This window comes from Phascolarctos cinereus, unplaced genomic scaffold (genome assembly GCF_003287225.1).
Source record: "Phascolarctos cinereus isolate Bilbo 61053 unplaced genomic scaffold, phaCin_HiC Scaffold_4;HRSCAF=312, whole genome shotgun sequence".
NCBI lineage: Eukaryota > Metazoa > Chordata > Mammalia > Diprotodontia > Phascolarctidae > Phascolarctos > Phascolarctos cinereus.
The window spans coordinates 177289570-177312742 of NW_027555847.1; the positions used below are offsets into that span (position 1 = coordinate 177289570).

The 23173-nt window shown below is 40.4% G+C and overlaps 1 long non-coding RNA gene and 1 pseudogene across 2 annotated transcripts in view; one reads left to right on the forward strand and one right to left on the reverse strand.

Moving 5' to 3' along the window:
* Nucleotides 1-3533: 3533 nt before the first annotated feature.
* LOC110218797 (glyceraldehyde-3-phosphate dehydrogenase pseudogene) lies at nt 3534-4720 on the reverse strand (annotated as a pseudogene).
* The window catches only part of LOC110218799 (uncharacterized), a 54663-nt gene continuing 36209 nt past the window's right edge, over nt 4720-23173 (forward strand). The window contains exon 1 of one of the 2 annotated variants that reach the window (XR_013486006.1): nt 4720-4796. This is a non-coding gene — a long non-coding RNA (uncharacterized LOC110218799). Of the gene's footprint in view, nt 4797-6657; nt 6713-23173 lie in introns of those variants that run through there. The other variant, XR_002327411.2, reaches the window with a different exon arrangement.

The following is a 23173-nucleotide window of genomic DNA, read 5'->3' on the forward strand; positions in this document are numbered from 1 at the left end:
ACTACCATTAAAATAAAAAAATAGTCCTAGTAGTATTTGTTCATTACCCCACCCACAGCTGGAATTATAAAGCTGATGAAAGCTCGCTAGAAATTTAAACTACTAGATGATTAACCCTAGTACTATGGGAGTAAATGATAGGATTAGCTGAGGATAAGCTATTATTAGGCCTGTCAATATTTGTTAATTGCTGGACAGTACTATTTCATACATTTTGCCTCTCCTTTCTGACTCTGTCTGTCTGTGTCTCTGTCCTCCTCCCACTCTCTTTTCCTTCTTTCCCCTCCTGTCTTCCAACTTGTACTGCTCTCTTTTTGGCCATGCAGTATCAGAAGCAAATATAGAAGGGAGCAGTCCCAAAGATAGCTGTATGAATTTGTTCCAGAAATACTGCATATGGTTTACTTTAGGACTGCTCCCATATGTATCTATCAGTCAACAACGCCCTAAGGGAAAACCACACGACTGTGAGACCATAGGGCTCTAATGAGAATCCTATCCACTACGATTAAAAAAAACAGAAAACCTTGAATGGCAAATTCTACATGTGAAGTGAAAGGAGACATTAAACTATATAATTATGACATTTTCAGTCATGTGTCATGTCAGGCACTTATAGTGTTCTCTCTCAATTTACTTCATGTATCCATCATCTTTTTTTTTTTTTAGTCTTCTCTCTTTTTTGCCTGCCCTTCCTCCCCCTTCCTAAATGGTTGATGAGGGAGGTTGACAATCCCCACCACAAAAGAAGATAGGTACCAATTCACTTCTACCCAGAATCAGGGCATAATCCATAGCCAAAACCACTGGAATTAGATGTAGCAGAGTCTTACTCAGATCTAATATTCCTCTCATTTAAGAGGGTAGGTATGAAGCTAAGGCTAAAGCTATATCTGGACTATTAAAAACAAACAAACTAAAGTATTAAGATCCATAATTTGATTCTATCTTCCTGGAAGGATATAATCTTAGAGACAAAGCAAAGAAATACCATGCAGCTAACAACCCCCAGGAAAATGAAATCAATTCTTAATTGCACAAGTTGGTAAAACCAAGAATTCGCCTACAAACCACTGAATCAAACCAACTGTTTACCTGGTATAGATTCATAAAACATTAGCACTAGAAGGGACCAAGGATCACTTAATTCAGTCCCTTTGTTATATAGAAGAAGAAACTGAAGCTTGGAGAAAGGAAATGATACACTTCAATTAAATTCAATGAATATTTATTAATCATCTACTAGGTACAGCGAATAGAGTGCTGGGGCTAAAGTCAGGAAGACTTATCTTTCTGAGTTCAAATCTGGCCTCATAAACTTATTAGCTGTGTGACCCTAGGCAAGTCAGTTAACCCTGTTTGCCTCAGTTTCCTTATCTGTAAAATGAGCTGGAGAAGGAAATGGCAAACCACTCCAGTATCTTTGTCAAGAAAACCCCAAATGGAGGCACAAAGAATTGGATATAACTGAAAAAATGACTGAACAGTAGCAGCATATCCCAGGCACTGTCCTAGGCAGTAGGCATGCAAAGAAAAAAAAATAGTTCCTGCCTCCAAAGAGCTTACATTCTATGGAGGAGTGTATGAAAACAATATGTTCACAGAAAATGAAATATAAAATATATAAAAGTTTATGTCTGGAAGGACAAAGTATCTAACGAAGGATAGTTTGTTAACAATAGAGTGGAATTCCAGCTGGCACGATGGAAGGGTAGGGTATAGTGGGATAGGGATATAGAATGGATGGGTATTTGGATGGGCAAGAAGGAGAGAAGAGCCAGCCTAAGCTGGGACAAGTACTACTCTATGGTTCCATTCCTAATCACAGGGATTGTTAGGAAGGAGGGCTATAGGGCAATCGATTGCCATGCCCTTCACAGCAGCAGTAGTAGTAATGTTGGGCCCAGCTGGGCATAGAAGAATGAGGCATGTTTGAGGGTCTCACCTTGAATCAGCAGCCAGGTCATCTCTGCCCTGTCCATCAATGACACCAGTGCTGGGGTGATCTCCTCCAGGGTATTGATCCAAAGAGCAGAGACTCATTTCCAGAGCTTCTGACTTCAAATTATTGCTCTTTCTATTATACTATGCTGCCTCCCTAATTGCAAAATACTTATTTGATCATCAGCATTAACCTTACTAAAACAAATCTTGCTAGTCTGACTCAGAATAGTTGCAGTGCAACCGGAATTACATTGGACCTTAGCTAATCAATTGTCTTCTAACCACAGTCAATCTAGCCCTAGGAGATCCTTTGAACAAAAGCATTTTTAGCATGTGGACAATATGACAGCGTCCATGTTAATTCATAAGACTTGCATTATAGCCTTTTCAAATCCTACTGCAAGGCTTTCCTACCTGAAGATAATATACCCTCCACTTGTCTGAGAGGCTACAATTCTCAAAGCAGTTTCACAGCCATTATTTCCTTTGATCCCTACAAAATCCCTGTTATACTTGTGGGGCAAGCATTATCCCTGTTTTGCAAAGGAAAAAAACTGAAACTCAGATAAAGGAAGTGACTTGCCCGTCTTCAAACAGCTTATTAATGGCAGAACTGGGACAAAACACATGTTCCCCTCTGCTTTGCTACCTCTTTTGACAGCTAATGCATGGTTCGTTAACTGTAATTGGTGTCCTACCTTGGGCCTTGGTCCAAAAAAAAAGTACAACTTGAAAATCTTTCTAGTAACTATCCTCCTGAGTCCCACCTGGACTTTCTAATTAATTTGTAGAGCAATTAGGAATATTCACTGGACTGGAGTCATTACATGGTCTTGCTACAGGAAAAGAAGATACCTGGGGCAGCTAATCAGGCTAGAGATAGTTATCCTTTTGCTTAGGAAAAAAAAAGTCTACCTGTGGGAAGATAGTAAGGAAAGTAAAAATATCCATCAAGAATAACTCCCTTTTGGTGCTTGCAGCTCAGAATATCTACATGTATACCATTTATATGTATCTTTATTTCATTATCTGTATTTATAGCTATATATCATCTCTATATGTAGATGTATAAAGATATACCTTGGTCAGATTGAAGTAAACGTAGGATTCCAGCTATTGCCAGCCACAAAGATGATCATAGGGATATGTTATCATTTCAACAATTTAATAAACATTTATCAAATACCTGTTGTGTATGGGAGAGCCTGTGGTTAGGGCTGTGGATACACAGATAGATCCAGTATACAGTGCTATCTGAAGGAATTTATTGTAATAGGAGGAAAGAGCTGTGCCCAAATGAATATGGCGCAAAAAAAGTCTAGGCAATTCAATTCAACAAGATCTTCCAACCACTATGTGCCCGGGCTTGGGACTGGAAGACAAAAATAAAGCAGTTCCTGCCCTTAAGGAACTTATATGATAGTAGGGGATACCTGTGAGCATTTAAGTAAATACAAGATAACTTGAGGAGGATGGAGTACTAACAATTGGTAGGGGTGGATATGGGGGGATGGGAAGGGCTTCCAGGTGGGAGGCAGCAGGCACTCAAGCTGAGCCATGAAAGAAGCTAGATATTTCTTTTTTTGCGCTGAAAGTGGTGACTTTATTGATGGTACACAATATAGGACTCTAGGCTTCTCTCCCCGACTACTGGGGTGCTTTGGGACAAGGATATGAATGGAACACAGGATTCCTCCATATAGGAACATAGGTTAGGAATGTAGGTTTCTCAGTGGCGGATCTCCTTTTTTTGGCTGTGGATGAAGGTCCATGGTTTTCCATTTACTCCTTGGAGGCCATGTAGACCATGAGATTTCCTACACAGTTGCTATAACCATACTCATTGTCATACCAGGAGCTTGACAAAATGATCATTGAGGGCAATACCAGCACCACCATCAAAGGTAGAAGAGTAGGTGTTGGTGTTTAATTCACAGGATACAACCTGGTCCTCTATGTAGCCCATTATGCCCTTCAAGGGTCCCTCTGATGCTTGCTTTATCACTTTCTTGATATCATCATATTTTGCAGGTTTCTCCAGGTGGCAGGTCAGATCCACAACAAATATATTGGGAGTAGGAACACAGAAGACCATGCCTGTGAGTTTCCCATTCAGCTCAGGTATGACCTTGCCTATAGCCTTAGCAGCACCAGTGGAAGTTTGGGTGATGTTTTGGGCAACACTACGCCTATCATGCCACAGCTTACTAGAGGGGCCATCTACTGTCTTCTGGGTAGCATTAATGGCATGGACTCTAGTATGAGTCCTTCTACAATGCCAAGGTTGTCATGAATGACCTTTGTCAAAGTGGCCAAGCAGTTGGTAGTGCAGGAGGCATTACTGAAAATCTTAAGGGAATTATCATATTTCTCATGGTTCATTCCCATCATGAACATTGGGGCATCAGCAGAAGGGGCAGAGATGATGACCCTCTTGGGCTCACCTTTCAAGTGAGTACCAGCTTTTTCCATGGTGGTAAGGACTCCAGCGGACTTAATAACATACGGCTCTAGCATCTCCCCATTTAATATTGGTGGGATCTTGCTCCTGGAAGATGGTAATGGATTTTCCATCGATCACCAGCTTTCCATTTTCAGCCTTGACAGTGCCCTTGAACTTGCCATGGGTGGCATCATATTGAAACATATAAACCATGTAGTTGAGGTCAATGAAGGGGTTGCTGGTGGCCATGATGTTTACTCCACCTTAGGTGAATGCAGCCTTGGTCACTAGGCACCCACTATGACCAAATCCATTGACTCCAACCTTTGCCATCTTGTTTCAGGGATGCAGCTGAAGCAGCTTACTGAGCTTGGGAGAAAAGCTGAAAAGAAGCTAGATATTCTAAGAAGTAGGTATGAAGAGTACATTTCAGGCACTGGGGACTGCTTTGGCAAATGTACATTTGGCAAATGTAGGAGATAGAATACTGAATGAGAGGAATAGTAAATAGGCTAGTTTGACTGGAGTGCAAAGTGTGAGAAGGGGAATGATTCAGACTGTGAAGGGCTTTGCATTTGGGGTTGATTTTTTTTTTTTATCATAAAGATACTCAGAAGCCATAGGCAAAGTGCTATGAGAAATCTGAGGAAGGAATTACTTTCATCTGAGGAGGGGCAGTTTCAGGAAAAGATGAATAGAGGAAATTACCCAAGTTATACCTTAAAAGAAAGGAAAGAGTTTAATAGATGGAAATAATTGGAGGAGAAATCCATTCCAAGCATGAGGGATGGTGTCAGCCAAAGCTCAGGAACAAATAAGCAAAAGCAATGAAACAAGACAGGGCAGGACAAGAACATGAAACAGAATTGTCCAGTTTGTCTGGAACATTGAATCTATTTTCCCCAAGGAATGTTTCAACATCCTGGGGCAGCATAGAGAGAACCAGGCAACTTTGGGTAGTGTTGGGTAGCATGTGTGTAGGGTGGGTAGGGTTGGCACTTTCCCATTTTCATTGTAGGCAGCAACTAAATTGTTTCTGAAATCTCTGTGATGTATGAATTTTATAATCTCAGCCTTCTCTGACTATGACCATGACAGGAACAGCCACTGCCTCTTGACAGAGCCAAGTGAAAAACCATAACCCGCTTCTGAGAGTTCACATATTCAGCAAGGTGATATAAATGGACACATACTGGCTTTTTGACCCTGGGCATTTGACCTATTGTTCTTTCTGTTGTTCAGTTATTTCAGACTTTTCGTGACCTTATTTAGGGTTTTCTTGGCAAAGATACTGGAGTGGTTTTCCATTTCCTTCTCTAGCTCATTTTACAGACGAGGAAATGGAGGCAAACAGGATTAAGTGACCTGTCCAGGGACACACAGCTAGTAAGTGTCTGAGACCAGATTTGAACTCAGGTCCTCCCACCTCTAGGCCTGGTGCTCTATCCATTGTACCACCTAGCCACCAGTGCTCTAGGCTGCTAGATTAGCAGCTGCTGAGAAGGTGCCAACTTGCATTGTTAGAGAGTTTCCTTAACCATTGAGTTCCTTGTCTCAATGAAATCTCAAGTCCAGTCCCAGAGTCACTGATTGTCCCTTCTCTTTCTCCTTTCTCAAAAAACAAAAACAAACAAACAAAAACCTCCCCTAAAAATGTAGGATTTTTGCTTATAAATTATACAGGAAAGTTTCAAAACCATCAGAGCTAGTGTGGCAAAGCTAAAAGGGGATTGTGTTTAGAGTTAAAGAACCCGAGTTTAAACCCCAGTTTTATCTTGTATAACTGTGGGGAAACTTGTTTTTCTCATCTGTAAAATGAAGAGAGATGGTAGATGATCTATGAAGTCCTTTCCAGCCTTACACCATAAACTCCTAAACAGAAGATTTTTAACTTGTCAGGGATTCAAAACTCCCTTTGGTGACTACAATGGATTTTGAGTCTGACAAACTAATTGAAAAGGGGACAGTAATCCCACTTAACAATTCTATACCTTTCTGGTGAATAAATGGTTTTGTGCAAGGCAGGCACTGTGTTAAGCAATGGAGCAGGGAGGGGGATGGGAACAGTGTTGTGGAAGGGAAAATACAAAGATGAAGTACAATCCCTGCCGTCAAGAGATGTCAGGTAAGTTATACAGGAAAATCAGTGAGAAGTCAGAGCCTTCAGTCATCTATGATGAAACAAGGCAGTGACATCCTTGTCAGTCATCAACTAACATTTATTAAGCACCTACTATATGCCAGGTACTATGCTAAGCAATGGTGATTAAAAAAAAGAAAGGAAAAAGACGGTCCCTGCTCTCATGGATCTTAGTCGAATGGATAGTAAGTACATAATAGATATATGAGAACAATTATGTGTAAATTTATATATATATATATATATATATATATATATATATATATGTACATATGTATATATACAGGATAAATTGAAGATAATTAACAGAAGGAAGGCACTAAGATTGAGGACTGGGAAAGGCTTCTTTCAGAAACTGGCACATTAGCTGAGACTTAAGAAAGCCAGGGAAGCCAGGAGGTAGAGTTTCAGACAAGGGGCATAGCTGGTGCAAATGTCCAGAGTTGGGAACTAGAGTGTCTGAGGAACAGCAATGTGTAAGAAGACTGGAAAGGTAGGAAAGGGCCAAGTTATAGAAGGCTTTTATAATCAGCAGCAGCACATACTACTTCAATGTATTATTTTTCACATTTTACAGATGATAAAAATGAAGATGGACATGCCCATTGGCACCTTGTTGAGAAGACTAAAGACATTTGATTAAGACTCAGTAACTGGGGTTGTCCTCAGGATGAATTAATAATTTAGCCTGTTACTTGTCGCCTCCTAAAGGATGGGGTTTCACTGACAGTATTTACCATCAAGATAAATTGGTTGGCATGGACTCTTGTCAAAGGAACCATCCCTTTGTGTTATCCTATAAAAAGGGCCTTCCTCAAAGACTCAATTCCTATTTTCAACTGTTTCCCTCCTGAATTTCTTCTGGAGAGATTCTGAAAGTAGAACAAATCAATATGATTCTTCCTCTCTGGGACAATGGTCAATAGTGGATTTGTCAAGACATATAGCAGAGTTATGAGTCAAGACATATAGCTTACCCATGTGCCCAAGAGAGGAGTTCCTGTATGTTACAGTTCCTAAACCTCAACTCCCTTATTTATAGGAGTAATGGGGAAAGGGGATTCCCTAGGTGACATGCTCCCAGAATCTGGCTTGCAAGCCAGAGAAGGTAAATTTCTTGAGTAATGCCAGCTTTACTGGTACCTTCATGAATAATCTCAGGTCCAAGACTTTGAGGATCTGTTCTTCTAATCATAAAAGGGAAATTTATGAACCATGTACCTCTTGGAAAGAGAAGAAGATTATCTGTGTACCCCTATTCATATACCACATCACAGATTGAGGAGCATCAAAGGAACAGAATCACGACATGGGAGAGCAAGAGACCCAGACTTCACTCTCTGTTCTGAGTTTTTCAGGGGAAGGAGGTTACCTGCCTAGCAACCCCAAAATGGGTTTCCTTTCTTGGGAAAGGGAAATTTAAATTATGTTATATTGATAAATTGGAAGATTTTGTGATTCTGCAGAAAAGTAGGACCCACCAGAGAAGGAGAATTGTATTGATTGTTTATGAGCTATTGTGAGCCCTTTGTGTATTTTCTACATTTGTTTATGAGTTCCTGTGAGTCCTTTAAGTTTTCTGTATTTTCTCTAGGGTGAAATAAATCTATTACTATTGTTATATTTAGTGTTTATATGAGATCTGGGGGAACCCTTATACCAACATCTGTGGAGACCTAGACATGAGCTGTATGCTGATATTTTCTCAGATTAAACTCTTGGGTGGATGGTGTATGAGCCAGAGACAGAATGATTTGGGGGAGAAATTTCCAATATTAGACCCAATCTGCATAAACACAGGACATAGCGGTGCTGGCAGATGGGTTACATTAGTGCAAATAAACATACATATGTGAGTATATATAGGCATAGACATGCGTGCATACAATAGTCTTATATTAACTCTAAGTAATGAAGGTTTTCTCATTAACTTTGATTTTTCAGAAATGGGGCACCATTAACATGGTGTTCAGTGTTAACATAGGTGATCAGTTGGTAACAGAAACCAGGTCACAATGGCAATCTTTGTAATTTAAAAGGATATATTTTCACATGTAAAGTCCTGGGAGCTTGAATTTGGTGATATTCCTGCTGCTGGAAATTTGAGATGATATGGATTGGAGAAACCTGACTTTTCGCTTTAGAGCATACCTACAGATATTCTCTAATTATTTCTAGTCTACTTACTCATAGTGAAGAATAGTAGGGGTGTGTTTGAACCAGCTCTTAATAGTTCCTAAGAGTCAATTCTTAAATTTTCAGTGCATTTACACCTCAGAAATCAGCAAAGGCTATAAATCAGAGCTTGATTTATTCTTTTGTTGATTGTCTAGACTTAAGAAAGTGATGTATAAAATGTTAATTATGAAGATTAAACTTAAGTGTGTCACGTATTTTTTTTAAGAGAGCTGGTTATTAAACATTTACTAGCATACCACTATTCCTTTTCCTCAATGTAGTAGCTCACTCTCCTTCCTTCCTGGAGGGCAAGAGGACATCTCTCAGAAAGGTCTCTAGGGGTTCAGTGGTGGGGATTTCCTGCCCACCCTCCATCCAGTGAGTGCACAGACTTCTAGGCAAGCCTGTGCCTGGGATAGAAGTCGTCCTCTATTTTCATCTTTTTTTCCTTTGTTACAGGGCCTTATTTCTCTATCCACTCCCCACCTCCTTTCCATACCTTGTGATCAGCATGAAGGAAAGGGAGAAAGTTTCTCCACTGGGGACATTTGTATGTACTCAAGTTCCAGCTCAATAACCAACTAAAAACCTTTTTCTTTACTAGGAAGCAAATAGACTGGAAATAGAGAATACCTGTGCATTGTCTGAAGTGGGGAGGCAGTCCTCTCCATCCTGTGTCATCATGAGCTTCCAGAAGCAGGCTAATCAAACACATCCTCCCAGGACTTGGTCCTTAATGGCAGGTTCCCCCATTAGATGCAATAACTTGATTCCTTCTATCAAGATGCCATATAGATATGTCTTTTCTAGGACCTATTTGTATAAAAATATTTTAGCATCTGTTTCTGTGGTGGCTAAGAAGTGGAAATTAAAGGAATGCCCATCAGTGTGGGAATGACTAAACAAGTGGTGGTACATGATTGTGATGGAATACTACTCTGCTATAAGAAATGACAAGCAGGATGATCTCAGAAAAATCTAGACTTACGTGCACTGATACAAAGTGAAGTGAGCAGAACCAGGAGATCGTTGTACACAGGAACAGCAATATTGTATGATGAAGAACGTGAATGACTTAGCTGTTCTCAGCAATACAATGATCCAAGACAATCCCAAAGGACTAATGATGAAGCATACTATCTGCCTCCAGAGAAAGTACTGGTATTATCTGAATACAGACTGAAGCATGCTATTTTTTCTTTCTTTTCTTTTCTTTTCTTTCCTTTTCATTTCTTTTTTTATTCAAATCTTCTTATATAAAATGACTGATATGGAAATGTTTTACATGATTGCATATGTTAACTGATATCTGATTGCTTGTCATCTCTGGGGATAGGGGAGGGTGGGAGGAAGACAGGGATAGGATTTGGAAATCAAAACTTAAAAATAAAACAAATGTTAAAAGTTGTTTTAACATGTAATTAGGGAAAAATAAAAACATATTTTTAAAAGATGTATCTTTTCTTTCTGGCTTAGTACTTTGTTTACAATATCCCAAACTTGTCAGCCTACTTTAGAAATGAAATTAATAACAGAGAAATGAGTTGGAGAATCACTTACAGACCCCATGGCATTCTGGTACTGGAAAACCAGAGTCATCAAGGCTGGATGGAGGGGATTCTAGGTCCTTGGATCCAAAGGAAGATAGACTATAAAAATATAGAATGATGGAGAACAGAAAAAAAATAGTTTGAAAGTATGCCTTCCATTGTTTGGGGACTAGGAGAGGAAAGTTGAATTACCATTGAAAACCTACATGTATGGTGTTGAGTTGTATTTTTCCATAGCTTTTGAGCATGACATATGATGTCCTTGTGGTCTGAGTTGAGAGACATTCCTAAGCATGTAACTTATTTCTAGGGAGTGAGAATATAGATGAGAACAGGACCCTGGGAGGAATTTCCCAGAAAACTTCTTCCATAGTAGTGGGGACTTATTAATATTCTATTTGATTTTTGGTTGATTAATTCAATTTAATGTGATCTTAAGCTGAATTAATAGAAGTTTAGAATGATCAAAGTGATAGAACCATTATATTCTGTCCTGATCAGAGCACACGTAGAGTATTATGTCCTGTTCTGGCATCACATCTTAGGAAGGACATTGATGGAGTACCCAGAGGAGATAGAAAGATTACTTGAAGGAACTGTGGATAATTTTAGCCTGGAGATGACATTCGGAGGTGGGATGGCATTTCTTCTTTTGGGATTACTTGTCTTAAGTTACTTGTGATCCCATGATGTATTTCCACATTGTTGATAAGACAGATTCCTTATCCCCTTGGAGCTCACACAGGTAGTTTTAGTATATGAGTAGTTATAACACTAGAGAAATGGGTAAGAGATGTATAAAGGGTTATTTGAGGCTGTGTGTGTATGTGTCTGTGAGAGAGAGACAGAGACTATTATTGATTCAGTTATCAGGAAAGACTTTGTGACTTGTCACATTCATTTTCAATTTTTGTGAGTGTCACCAAGGAAAAGCATATTATTTGGCAAATAGATGCTTCATAAGTGTAGGAAGGGAAGGAGGAAGAAAAGTTTAGGGTATGTAATACTTTCCATATCACTGTATTATCTATATCTATATCTATATCTATATCTATATCTATATCTATATCTATATCTATATCTATATCTATATCTATATCTATATCTATATCTATATCTATCTTCACAGACATCTATATCTATATCTTCACAGACAAGATTTCTTTGGTGTTCATGATGTGGTTACTTTTTATCAAAAGACCATCAATTTTGTTCCATTGTGACCTCCCTTAGTTCAACTTATTGATGTTGAAAGATCCCTCCAGATAGTTTCATCTTTCCTGAATTTCTTCATGGTTTGAAAAACATCTACTGATTATTTCCAAGAGTCATGAGTTCATGGCCCAAACTGAGTCCCAGAGAGGAGAAAGAACTAGCTTGCCCAAAGCAACACAAGTAGTAAATAGCAAAGCTAGGATTTGCTTTGGCAAATATGTACAGCATACTAAAAAGCAGAGACATCACCTTGCCAGCAAAGATCTGAACAGTCAAAGCTATGGTTATTCTAGTAAGTAATGTATGTTGTGAGAGTTGGACTATAAGGAAAGCTGAGCACCACAGAATCAATGATTTCAAATTGTGTTGGAGAAGACTCTTAAGAGTCCCTTGGGCAGCAAGGAGATCAAATTAGTCAATACTTAAAGAAATTAATTCAAGCTATTCACTGGAAGGTCAAATACTAAAGCTGAAGCTTAAATACTTTGGCCACAAAATGAGAAGACAAGACTCATTGGAAAAGACAATGATGTTGGGAAGATTGAAAGTTAAAGGAAAAGGGGACAGCAGAGGATCAAATGGATAGATAGTTTCATGGAAACAACAAACATGGACTTGGACAGAGTTCAAGAGATAGTGGAGGATAGAAGGGCCTGGCAAATTATGGTCCATGAGATCACAAAGAATCAGACATGACTGAAAGACTCAACAACAACAACAACAACAAAGGATCTGGACCCAGACCCCCCTGACTACCCAGATCCAGAACCCTTTCCACTACTCCACAATGGCATCATTCTTTAATATTACATATGTTTATAGAGTGATAGATACAACCATTGTCTTTCCTTACCCACTCTCAAGTATACACTCTGGAAAAAAATTGGTACATTGTGACAAATATGTCAAAAATCATTTATCTAACTGTGTATTTTTTGTTTTGATCTTGACGCTAAAATGGAGCAGGAAGTGAGGAAGAACTCTTAGAGCAACAAATTCATCCATGTAGCATCCTTTCCTTGAGGTTGTTAAAAAATGTCGTCCTCTCCACTAATTCCTTATGCAAGAAAGCAGATACAAATCAGTAATCAATTCAACTTTAGTGATATGATGGTGTAATACATAGTGATTTAGTGATGCACTGGATTATAAGTTTGTAGTTTTGCTCAGTTTTGTGTTTTAACTAGTTTCATATACTTAAGTATACACCATGATGCATGAAATAAGATTGGGCTCTCTTAAGAGCCAAATTAAATTAACAACAACAAGCCCCCAACCCTTAAACCTGCTGATTTTTTCAATTTTTTCAAGTTTTTCATTAGCATACTGGAATTTGGAGGGAAAGTGTGGGACTCTAGATGTAATTATAGAAAATATGTTAGCTAAGGAGAATTTTCATTTTTCATAGACATCTCATAGATGTGATTCAGATGGTAGGCTTGTAGGTGGCATGATAGATAGAGTGCCTGTAGTCAGGAAGATCTGTCTGGCTTCAGACAAGTATGAGCTGTGTGACCCTGGGAAAGTCATTTAACCTCTGTCTGCATCACTTTCCTGCTATGTAAAATGAGGGTAATAATAGCACCTACCTCCCATGGTTGTTGTGGGGATGAAATGTGATAATAATCGTAAAGTGTTAAATACACTGCCTTGTTGTTGTTCAGTCATTTTCCAGTCATGTTTGACTCTTGGTGACCTCATTTCAGATTTTTTTTTGGCAAAGACACTCATTTGCCATTTCCTTCTCCAGCTTTACAGATGAGGAAACCAAGGCAAGCAGGGGTAAGTGCCTTGCCCAGGGTCACATAGCTAGTGTCTGAGGCTATATTTGAACTCAGGAAGATGAGGCGCCGGCATTCTACATCCAGTGTGCCACCTGCTGCCTGGTAACTAGTAAATGCTATATAAATGTTAGCTATTATTATATAGAACATATCTAGTACATAATCACATTACTCTATCTGAATACGTAATTCAGAATCTCAGCTTCTAAAAGATCAAGTTGGCAACATTTCTGTCCCTCTTGAAATAAATTTTTGTAAAGCTATGCTTCAATCCCCTTTAGCTGTGGATCCACCCCACCCTTTATGTCAGAAATTTTAAATAGAGTCCAGGCATGAATAATATGAGTCAGGACCTTGGACTTCAAATCTAAAGATCCTGGCGCCGTCTTTCTGAAGTATAATAAACCTAATGTAGTAGCCCTAGAAAGCTTGTCACCCAGTCAATCAAGTGATTATTTATTGAGTGCACACAATGTCCCTGGCACCAAGTGAGTGTGACCTAACCTTTCAGTGGGTGACTGAGATTTGGAAGAGTAATTAATCTGGAGAACAACAGAACAGCCTCCCCATGAACTAACCAAATCAAACTTTTTAAAAGATTCTTGAGAACAGGGTTGCCATAACAACATGACTCATCATCTACCACCCAATCTATTGGGGGTGATCTTTTCTATACTTAGCTGTACTGGTCCTCAGAAAGTAGACACAGTCTGCCACTGGGTCCATACTGTCTTGGTAGACCTTTACATAGCTTATGCTCTGGTGGCAAAACCTTAGAGAACCTTGGGTCACCTCTGTGCCATGATGGGGCACAGAGAAAGACTTTTGAGGAAGATCCTCCAGTGGAGGATTTATGGGATCTCACAGTATGAAAAGGTATGAATAGTCTGAGATGTGATGTGCACTGTGGGAGGAGATACCTTTAAGTGACCTTATGGATCAATGAGAGTGGGGCTTCATTGATGTACTGCTCATGTTTATACACATAGGCCACACCAGAAGAACAATTTATACTATAACTGCTATATTATTAAAAATGAGCAATGTTGAAGACTTTTATAAGCTGATGAAGAATGATATGAAAAATTTTATAATAATACTGTAAAAAAATTGGTTCAGAAAACTGTAAGAACTATGATCCATACAATGATCATTATATAGTATGATATACTCTATGTAATATTATATATAATATGTATAGATATGTATGTATATACATATATTATGTGGGTATATATGTATGCAGGTATATATACCTATATTATGTGTTCATATATATTTATATGTGTATATGTATGTGTGTATATCTGTATATATACACCTATGTATATGTTTTTTTGGGGGGGGGAGACAGTCATTAGAGAAATTTGTTTTGCTTGACTGTGCATATTTATCACAAGAAATCTGGGGTATAGGGTGTATTCAGGGAAGACTAGGACCTCTGGTGTGAGAGCTGTTGAGCCTTTTTCAGGGCTCCTTTCCACTTTTGGTGTCCATCTGATGCACCCAACTCTCGCCTGTGGCTCCAAGAAGCTGTGGCATGCACAGCAGTCATGCCCCAATAAACTGTTTTGGCAGATGGGTTAAACCACATTGAGGGTAATTGAAGGGTCTGAAACCTTTCAGAGAATTAGGGGGGTGTCTATCCCAAGCATGTGAAGACTTCCCCTGGTGGAATGGGTGGATGAGAACAATTTGTTCCAATGGGAATGAAGGTGGCTGACGCAGGAGCCATAGAGCATTTAGAGCTTGGTTAGACATCAAAGACACCAAGGTCATCCACTGCATCCTGAGCCATCACCAGTCATATTGACTCTGTCCTGTCACTGGACTGTGATGACTCTGGAACAGAGAGTGAGGCCAACGACTTGTGCAAATTTGCCTCATTTAAATCCAATTTATATACAAATCAAAAGATATCACCCATACCATTTTACCATTTTTTACCTCTCTCGAAGTCTTGTGGTGACAGGCAAATGATGAAGCAGTAGGTGCTAATACACTGGGAGCTATAATCACATCTCTGCGCATGAGTGGCCCAGGCCATAGAGTCATCTTCTCACTGGAAGCAGCAGTGGGATTGGGTGGATCCCTGGGTATCTGAGCAGCTTTGAAGGACCATACTGTTCATTTCCTGGTGTGAGGAAGGAGCTAGAAAAAGTGCCCTACAAATTTTCTGCCCACCCAACCCTGGCCTGTTTACTGTTGCAGGCAGGGATTTTATCTGTGGTCCAAATGCAAAAAATGTACAAAAACTTCTGTAAAGATTGGTACCTGGAATGCGCACATATTTATGGATGACACGAAATGTAGTAGACCTGAAAGATGAGCAGCTCTTGTTGAAAGAGAACTCAGCAGGTATCACATCCAAATAGCAGCCCTGAGTGAAACAAGGCTGGCAAATGAAGGCCTGCTTACCAAAGTCAGAGCTGGGTACACGTTTTTCTGCAGTGGTCACAGTGAAGGGGAGTGCCATGAAGCTGGCATCGGTTTCCCAATCAAAACTAATCTGGTCAACAAGCTTGTATGCCTCCCAAAAGGAGTGAATGATTCAGACTCATGGCAGTGCAATTGCCACTGGGCCTTTGGTACTGTCAGTCATGAGGGTTGTGGATAATTATGTCAAAATTTGGAGAAGTTTATCATTATTTTACGTCAATTTCATGACTGCATGTTTGCCCCGGTTCTGGATGACGGATGATGTGCTCGAGCTTTCCCAGACACCAATAGAGTGAAGCAAGGCTGTGTGCTTGCTCCTATGCTTTTTAACATGGTGTTTTCAGTAATGTTGTCAGACCCCTTCAATAAGGACAAACAAGGCATCGAGGTCAGCTACCTCACTGATGGTAAATTGTTTAACTTGAAAAGAGTACAAGCCAAGACTAAAGTGGTGAGCGAGTTGGTATATGACTTTTTGGTTTTTGGGGTTTTTTTTTAGGCAGTTGGGGTTAAGTGACATGCCCAGGGTCACACAGCTAGTATGTGTTAAGTGTTTGGTCTGAGGCCGGATTTGAACTCAGGTCCTCCTGACTTCAGGGCCGGTGCTCCATCCACTGCGCCACCTAGCTGCCACCTAGTCTGCAGATGACTGTGCACTCAATGCAGCCTCTGAAGCTGAGATACAACAAAGTGTGAAGCAATTCTCTGCTGCTTATGCTAATTTTGGCCTAACAATTAACACGAAGAAAACACAGGTGCTCCACCAGCCAGCACCACACCATCCATATGTGGAATCATCAATTACAGCAAATGGAGAAGTTTTGAATACTGTGGATAAGTTTATTTACCTTGGCAGTATAATTTCCAGGGATGTACACATTACCCTGATAATGAGGTTGATGCACACATTACCAGAATTAGCTCAGTGTTTGGGAGGCTCTGAAGGAAAGTGGGAGAAAAGGGGTTATTAAACTGACTACCAAACTAAAGGTCTAAGAACTATTGTGTCGACCTCATTGTTGTATTCCTGGGAAACCTGGACAGTCTACCAGTGTCATGCCAGGAAACCAAAAAGCTTCCATTTGAATTGTCTTAGGGAGATTTTGAAAGATTGCCTGCCAAGATAACGTACTAGACACTGAGGACCTTTCTTGAGCTAAACTGTCAAGCATTGCAACTCTACTACAGATAGCACAACTCTGATGGGCTGCCCATGTTGTTCAAATGCCAAACACATACTGGCCTAAAAGACTATTCTATGAAGAACTCATACAAAGCAAGCACTCACATGATGGTCAGAAGATGTGGTGCAAGGACACTCTCAAAGTCTCTTTGGAATTGATTGGGTGACCTGGGAGACTCAGGCAAAGGACCGCAGGTGACACACCTGAATCAAAGAAGGTGCTGTGCTCTGTGAGCAAAGTAGAATGGAAGTAGCTCAAAACAAATGCAAGATGGGCAACTTTAGAGAATCCACCCCAAATGTTCTCATGGACTATTTGTGCCTGACCTGTGATAGAACATTCTGAGCTTGTACTGGTCAGATCAGCCACAGTCAGACACACACTGTAACTTGACTGTCAGATAGTGATGTCATTTTGATCCTCTTTGAAAATGAAGGATAACAAGCAATTACAGGAAAAACATTTTCTTTCCTTTTTTTCCCCAGTACGATGGGGGTAGGGGTGGAAGGGAGAAACAAATGGATTTTTGTTAATTTTTAAAAATAGAAGGGAGTATGGGAAGTGCTACAAATATGGAATGTGGCCTGCACTTTCAGATGAGGCCACTGTATTATTAGTTTTACTTAACTGTTATTTTATCACAAGAGAACTCTCGCAAAGTAATCTGTAAATAGGAGTAATCTGTAAATGCTTGCAATGTAAAAACAAAACACGTCAACAAAGCTGAAAGTATAAAAACAGAAGAAAAATAAAGAACAACTCAAGGCCATTCTCCTGGCACTTGTCAGATAATTGGCATGAATCCCATGAAGAATTAATTAATTGTCTCTTGCTATGTGCTTCCGCCAGCCATGGAAGTCTCCTCCTCTTTTCCCAATAATAACCTTATAGATAAAGTATTTATCTGAATTCAGTCAACACCGTAGCACCTGACATCATAGAGAAAACCTTGTTGGGAGAGAATTCAGCAGGTATCACATCAAAATAGCAGCCCTGAGTGAAACAAGGCTGGCAAATGAAGGCCTACTTATCGAAGTCAGAGCTGGATACACCTTTTTCTGCAGTGGTCACAGTGAAGGGGATCGCCATGAAGCTGGAGTAGGTTTCCCAATCAAAATTAATCTAGTCAACAAACTTGTATGCCTACCAAAAGGAGTGAATGACAGTTAATTATTAGTTTATCTTGTATAAAAAAGGAAACATTCCACTTTCATAATCTTGGTCTCCTCAAATCAAAGGAAGCCAGGTGGGGCAGTTTGTAGAGCACTTGACATGAAGTGAGGAAGTTTTTTTTTTGTTGTTGTTCAGTTCCAATTGCATCCGACTCTTTGTGACCCTATTCGGGGTTTTCTTGGCAGAGATGTTAAAGTGGTTCACCATTTCCTTCTCCAGCTCATTTTACAGATGAGGAAACTGAAGCCAACAGGGTTAAGTGACTTGCAATGTGTGTGCTAATTTTGGTCACATAGCTAGTAAGTATCTAAGGCCAGATTTGAACTCAGGAAGATGAGTCTTCCTGACTCCAATCGTGGCACTCTATCCATTGCACCACTTAGCTGCTCAGAGTCAGGAAGACCTGAGTCAAAATTTGGCCTCAGGCACTTACTTTTGTTTCCCTCAATTTTCTCAACTGTAAAATAGGGATAATAATAGCACCTATATCCCAGGGGTTGCTGTGAGGATCAAATGAGATAATATTTATAAAGTGCTTAGCACAGTGCCTGGCACATAGTAGGTACTATGTAAATGCTAGTTATTATTATTATTAACAGGTTACTGTGCTTAAGGATTCCCAAAGAATAGAGTTAGAAATAGAGATAAGAGATAATACCATGATCCTCCCCAAACACCAGCTTGGAACCAAAAAAGGAAGGAACATTCCTAACACACATTCAGATAGGATTTTTGTTTTTAGGCGATTGGGGTTAAGTGACTTGCCCAGGATCACACACCTAGTAAGTGTCAGGTGTTTGGTCTGAGGCCGGGTTTGAACTCAGGTCCTCCTGACTTCAGGGCTGGTGCTCCATCTTCTCTGCCAACTAGCTGCCCCTGGATAGGAATTTTCTTATGCAAATAGGGAAAGCCAGGTAGCTATTTTTGGAGCTGCCCTCTCCAATTTGAACACCAATTTGGAGGCCCATAGAATCTCACTTCTATCTCCATCCGGTTATAAAAGCTATCCTTTAATAAATTCCCTTTGTATATGTAAGTTTTGTCCATGGGTTTCTTTTTCTCCTCTCTAGCGTACAGAGTTACCACCAAATGAAGGAACTGAAAGGGAGAGGAAAAACTGGTCAAGTCTCCTCATTTTTGATTTCCTAAAACTCAGGGAGCCCTTATTCTCATTGATATAATGAAAAGCCCTAATTTACTCACCTGTGGAGCTAATCTCTACAGGGGCCTAAGGAGTCAAGGTCTGGTTGAGAATGAGAGGTAATGCAAACAAAACAAAACAACCCAGGCCAGATGGGTGATAAGATTTTTGTGGACCACCCAGGTCCCAGAAACTGATATGAAAGGGAAACTGGTTATTGGAATTGAGATTCACAAACAGGAAAATAGTATTGAGTCAATTCAATTCAATTCAGCAAACATTTAGTGATTGCTCTGTGCAAGTTACTGTGCTAGATCAAATGAAGACAAAATTACAAAAACAAACAAAACAAAACAAAAAACAACCCATTCCCTCTCTCAAGGAGCTTATATTTTATATTTTATATTGAAATAGGAAGTTGAGAAGCAAGGAGTATTACCGAATTGATTGCCTGACAATCTCTGTTCCCAGTTTCGGGCCTTTGGCTGTAGCTGTTTGAACTCCTTGTTCTGATGTTTCTGTGTGACCATTTCACACCTGAGACCATTCAGTTGTTGATTTTGTAATAGCATATTGGGAAGTGCCCAGACAATCCATGCTTCACTCTTTGGACTTTCCCATCATGCATCAGCTGTCTTCTCCCTCTCTCCCTGTGGCCCCCTTATCCCGTGAGTGAATTTTTCTCAGAACCTCCATTTCGAGGAAAAGCCAAGACCAGCCATCCTTCATTTTTTGGAGCTCTCTTTTACATATTGTCTTCCTCCATTAGGATGTAAGCTTCTTGAGGGCAGGAACTGCCTTTCTTTTTGCTTCTACTTGTGTCCTCAGTGCTTAGCACCTGTCTAGTGACAGTTCTCTGTCAAAAAGGAGTCCCTCCTGGGAGGACAGAAATTCCCTTTTTGACTCTTGCTTTCCTGGGCTCTGAGTACTTAAGCCCCCACTGAAGGTATGATTTTCAGAAGGAAGAGTCTCTGTCAGTGCTTAATAAATGCTTGTGGATTTGTTGGCTTGGTGATCTTAATTTGCCCCTTCATGTTTAGTAGGATTTATAGTTGGCTATAAGAGAACCTGGTATGGCAGATTCTTGTTTTGGGGCTATATGGGAAGCTAAAAAGCACCATTTCTCTATAGACATTTAGTTTGGTCTGGAATTTAAGGCTACTTTGGTGCCACATTCTGTTAGTTTCCTAAAAATGCTTTTTAGCTTTTTCTAATTTAATTCTTCAGGTCTCCAACCAGTAGGTTAGGATTTATTGTGATAGATTTCAAAGGTGGTTGCCATGGCAGAGCCTGGTAGACTAGGATTCACCTGGTAGATGTCCAAGCTGGTTGCCCTGACCATGTCCCACTCTCTATAAGGCTTCCTTCTCTGTGGTTTACTTAGATTTCTAACAGAGATGAGTATATCCTCTCCATTATTCTGAGGGAGGCTTTTAACAACATTTACACATCTCCCACTGTTTGTGTGCTTCCTTGTAAACACTCCAAACCCTATGCCCCAAGCCCTGAGCCATCTCCCCTTTTTCTTCTCCTTAGATGACCTTAGGAAATTAATTATTTTCTTTAAAGCAAAGTTGGGAACCCATACTGTACTCTGTTTGTTATTGAGTCATTGGTAGAAAGTGTTACGTAGTAGAAAGAGCCATGGATTTGAATTTAGATTACTTAGGTTTGAGCCCTGGCAATGCCAATTATGAGCTGTGACTTTGAGAAAGCTGTTCAATCTTTCCAAGTTAGTTATAAAATGGGGGTCATAATTTTTGTACTAGCTATCTCATAAGGTTGTTATGAGAATTACAGAATCTCAAAAATTGGAAGGGAGGCTTAGATTCTTAAAATCTAGCCATGGCTGAGATTCCTAAAATCTAGCTAACAGCTCACTAACATTCGGACTCCTTAAGAGTCTGCCCAATATGACTGTTGTTCTAATAAACCTTGTCTTTGGCTGAAAGAAGGCTTGGGTCAAATTCTTTTGGACAGAACCCATGTGTTGTGATTTTGGGGTCCCAGGGCCCCTGAACCCCTAAACTGCATCATTTTGGTGGTCTGTAGGGGGAAACTGCCTAATCCCAAGTTCTTCTCCAGCCAAGACTAGAAGGTATGTAAGCCTCACCCCTCCCCTCCTTTCTTGCCCTGCAGTTGGGGTTGCTGTCCAAGCACCAAGGTTTGGAGGTGCTTTTCTGTTTTTTTTTCCTTTTTTTTCTCTTTTTTTAGGCAATTAGGGTTAAGTGACTTGCCTAGGGTCACGCAGCTAGTAAGTGTCAAGGGTCTGAGGCCGGATTTGAACACAGATCCTCCTGACTCCAAGGCCAGAGCTCTATCCACTGTGCCACCTAGCTGCCCATGGAGGTACTTTTCTGGCAGACAGTTATGAGGCTGTCTAGCACCCGGCCTGATGCTCTCAGGCTCTTGGTCCACTGGGTTGATTCAAGGCCATGGACCTGGGTACACCTTCTGCAGCACAGAGGACAAGGATGGATGCCCTATCTGGAAGTGTATGTTCAATTCTGTTAATTCTCTTGGGGCTAGGGAATTGGGGAAAACTGCAGTTGCTTTTTGGTTCCCTGAGGCTTACTTACTCCCTTCCTTCTGCACCTCTAAATCTTCCTTCATGGAGCTTACAGGGAAAGTTAGAATAGCTAAAAATATCTTGGCAGGTTCTGGAGGTTTTGTGATTGATCACTAAGGAGTTTTGAAACACCTGTACAACCTGGTCACTCCCTTCCCTTGAGTCAAGAAGGTATCTTGTTAACCCCTCTCATAGGAGAAGAGAGTTTCACCCTTTACCCCTCACCTTTGATTTTGCCCTCCCCTACCTGGGAAAGGAAGGAGGGGGGAGGGTCAGAAACTACAGTGTGGGCCCCCTGGCAATGGCTTAGGGCCCTAGGGCAACCTTTGCCTGGAAGCATCACCCAGGTTCAACACATCCTGCTCAAGATAAAGAAGCTGGCCTCAGTCTGGTGCTGGGTGGAATGAGCTGAGCCAGGACAGCATTGTATACGGTGGTGGCCACGTTGTGGGATGGCTGATGTTGGTGGACTTGGCCCTTCTCATCAATGCAGGGATCTGGGACATCTCTGGGGGCCTTGTGATGGAGGGTGCTGTCCACATCCAGGAAGGCACTATGGAGTTTGAATGCAGATTGAAGCATACAATTTGCTTTTTTTCTCTTCTGTTGTGTTTTGTTTCATCTTCCTGGTGGTTCCTCCTATTGGTTCTGATTCTTGCTTGCAACATCACTGGTATGAGGTTGTGTTTGGTGGGAGTGTGTATGTGTAGCCTGTATTGGATTGCTTGCCGTCTTGGGGGAGGGGGGTGGAGAGGGAGGGGGAGAGAAATGTGGAACTCAAGGGCTTATGGAGGTGATTGTTGATAAAGCAAAATAAATTAACCTAGAGTTTGGCAAAAAAAAAAAATTGGAAGGGACCTAAGAGGTCCATAGGATCATAAATCTAGAGCTAAAAGAGACCTCAGGAGTCATTTAATCCATCTTCTTTATTTTACAAGTGAAGAAACCAAGGCCAAGGGAGATTAAATGACTTGGCCAAGGTCAGACAGGTCAGGCACCGGATTTGAAAGAAAGGTCCTCTAACTCTAGAATCAGTTCACTTCCCATATGCTGTTCTCTCAGTTCAACTTGTCCTTGAGTAGGAATCCCCTTCGACAATATACCTGACTAGTGATCATTCAGTCTCAAATGAGAACTCTATCTAAATTTATCTGTGAAATATATAGTACTATATAGAATAATAGAATTTCAGAATTGGAAGGGACCTCCAGGCTCATCTGATCTAGCCCATACCTCTACACTGAATTTGAGAAGTGGTCATTCAGCTTCTGCTGGCAGAGCTCTGGTGAAGGGGAATTCACTGCATCTGAAGGAAGTCAAATTCGTTTTTAGACAACTCTGATTGTTAAGCAAACATTTCCTCAAGTCAAGACTAAATTTGCCTCTGCAGTTTCTACCTATTACCCCCATCCC